This window comes from Pocillopora verrucosa, chromosome 6, assembly GCF_036669915.1.
Source record: "Pocillopora verrucosa isolate sample1 chromosome 6, ASM3666991v2, whole genome shotgun sequence".
Classification (NCBI taxonomy): Eukaryota; Metazoa; Cnidaria; class Anthozoa; order Scleractinia; family Pocilloporidae; genus Pocillopora; species Pocillopora verrucosa.
Window position 1 is genome coordinate 15,943,608 of NC_089317.1, and position 3,052 is coordinate 15,946,659.

The 3,052-nt window shown below is 38.9% G+C and overlaps 1 protein-coding gene across 1 annotated transcript in view; it reads left to right on the forward strand.

Moving 5' to 3' along the window:
* The first annotated feature begins 1,153 nt into the window (after positions 1 to 1,153).
* The window catches only part of LOC131770217 (uncharacterized), an 11,503-nt gene continuing 9,604 nt past the window's right edge, over positions 1,154 to 3,052 (forward strand). Inside the window, exons 1-2 of the mRNA XM_059085931.2 lie at positions 1,154 to 1,204; positions 1,611 to 1,678. The gene's annotated coding sequence lies outside the window, so the exon portion shown is untranslated. The remainder of the gene's footprint in view (positions 1,205 to 1,610; positions 1,679 to 3,052) is intronic.

Below are 3,052 nucleotides of genomic sequence, written 5' to 3' on the forward strand. Positions count from 1 at the left end.
GACCCTCTAAAGGTTTTTTTATGTAGAGAATGATAAAATTGGGTTCGATCGGTTCGAAGGAGAATTTCCTATAAGTATTTATTTTCTTGTAGGATTTCCGTTGGGGACCTTTTATCCTTCTTCTGTTGGCTTTTGGTTTCGCTGTTTGGGATGTTTCCGCGAGTCAAGGTAACATATGATTGTAACAAGATAACTCGTTCCTTGATAAATCGGTGTCTATAGCGCAGGCTGTTTTTCCTGTGACCTTGAAACTGGGATGTTTTTTCAGTGATGCGATCTCCTTCATTGAGCTGCGAGCAAAGGTGTTTAGCGTACTTTTTTAAATTCAATCTATGTGGTTAACAAGTGCTGCTCCACGTAATCTTGCAATGAAGCCCCATTTTCGTTACTTCGTGCATTTCTGGACATTATTGAATGAAACTGTTATATTCTCGACCCACAAAGCAGCCACCCACCTTCCTTAAGGACACTGCTTCCTCAGCTCACTATGATATGGCAAACGACATCCCCTCGGGACACCTTTTGTGCTGCAACTCCCCACTCGTGTGACATGCTCCACCTATCTTGTGGACACCTTTTATTGTTAGGCCATTTTATATACATTTGAGACCTCCCATCCGCACCTACAGAAAACTTAACTGCATGAAACTGATGAAAGGAGTTGTTCTGCTCGACAGTGAAGAGAAACTACCGCACTTTGTGTGGAGACCCTGTGGATGAGTTTGTAGAATTAGCGCTGTTGACCTGAAAACAAATATGCAACGCAAACCTTAGTTTGACTCTTCGCGGATTATTTCTCTAATTTTGAATATAGCTAACAATTTTCCCAAAAGCCCCGTAGATTTGAGAGATCAAATGGCCATTGGGCGCGTAAATTAACATGATTTAAAATTGCCGCGGATGCTCCACAGCTCTCTCTTACGCGCTTCCTAATCATCAACTTATAAAATGAGATTTCTTTAGTGGTTTTTTCTTCCGGATTTGACCCTCATACCAAGCGTCTCTGAGGGAGCATTCTCGGCTCTTACTTGGTGTAGAAGACACAGTTACGTCACATTATTGTTTTCATTGTTTTCTTATTTCCGGTTGTGATTAAATTCTATTGTGACGTATACTGTGCCTTCTACAACGAGTAAGAGCAGCCGCATTCTTTTGGAAGAATCCGACTCAGGATTTTTTGCCCGTTAACGAGGAAAACACATAGGTGAAATTCAATGGCGTAGATAAGTGGATCAACATGTTATTGTATCAATTTTTATGAGTGCGAAGGCTTGTGCTCGTGCCCTTCATGTTCGAAAGTATGCTTTTGAGATGGGAAATAAGAGATAGGAGAACTGAGAAACGAGAGATATCCAGACCCTTTGAAATATGGAGATGTCGAACTTAAAAGACGAGCGGAAAAGTTGAATTTTGAAAGGAAAAACGCACCATACTTTCGTAGACCTCTGATATCTTACCTCGGGCGCTAAAATGTTCGTGCCGAAACGCTAACCATGTGGGCTTGCTTAAGGAATATACTGTCTACACAGCACTGTTAAGTATCAGCATTGTTAATTTATGCATGTATTGTAATTCCTTGTACCTGTAGTTAATTTGCATTTTGTGACTAGGAGTTGTAATCACATTTGTCACGAAGCAAGAGCGGCCGACTGACCTTCGAGATAAGAAATCGACGAGGGTAAGTTTTTCTGAATTTGATTTAGTTTTCTTTTGATTCGTCGAGTTACGGAAATCACACCTAAGCTTGTTGATCGCATGTACCGGGACGACTACAAGAATTCTGACAGAAATCTCTAGGAAAGCGGACAGAGAAGACAAAAGGCCCTGATCGTACGTGTGTAATGGAAATTGCTTTTCAAACGAATGACTTGTCTTGTAATCCCTAACCCTAATTCGAATCTTCAAACAAACAATTTGACGAATGACTGATTTATGGTGATAAAAAGTGAATGTAAGCGGACTTAAAGGAGTAAGATAAGTTTTATTCGATCGAAGTTTTACAACGTGTTACATAACATTTCAGTCCCTCGCGTTACTTCACAATTGACTGCAATTATTGTCTAAACGTCTGAACTGCTATCCTGAGAATTTCAAATTGACTTGATTTTTCTTCTTGAAATACAACTTTACTGTTGGAAAATTTGGTGAAAATGAAACTCGGGCTTACGATCTGCGATCACCGCTTTTCGGAAAGAAACGGGTTGAGGTATGAATAAGCGATTTACAACGCGTTAATTTCACGTGTAACGCGTCTCGGATCACGTTTTTCTCTGTTTCCATGCTAAATGCTTGGGTCCTGTTCCTGTGATACTTATGTCATAAAATGAAATAAAACTTTATTCGTATTTTAAAATGTCATGCTAAACTTCCGTCTCAGTCTAGGGGCAGATTTGTCAATTTACCTGGAGCGAATAGTTTCGAAATTTACATTGAGTGAATAAGAGAAAAATGGAGTTGATGCGCCAAAAATTGACCTTTCGAGGTATTGCTTTTCAGTGTTGTGAATGTTATCATCTCTAGACGAGTAAGATACTCTGAGGAATGCGTAGAAAAGTATTTAGAGAAACCCATACTCCAGGAAAGAAAGAGAAGATAAAACATAATATTTGAAAATTACTGGGGAAAATTACCATATAGGTACCAAAACTGCTGTTGAGCTTCTGGGGAAGAATTCTGCAGGACCCCACAGGTCATTATACAAAATGTTCTTAGGTAAATGAAAACAATGACAAAACACTATAGTACCATTGGGACTAGGGCTTTGTTTTAGAATGTCATGGGGTTGCACGGAAACATCTCAGACATCTTGTTTTGGAAAACAAACCTTACTTTAATGGATAATAAACGATTGAAAGAAAAAGTCAATACCGAACATTCTACGGATAAACCACAAACAGTCCTGAACATTTTATTACAGGGTATTTTTCAGACTGAAGCTGCACATAATGACGCTTTCTCAAAAAGTATAATTTACGCGCATATAAATGAAATGTTTATGGACCAACAAAAGGTTCATTTAAGTATCTAACAGGAACGCTTTTTTACCTTTTTT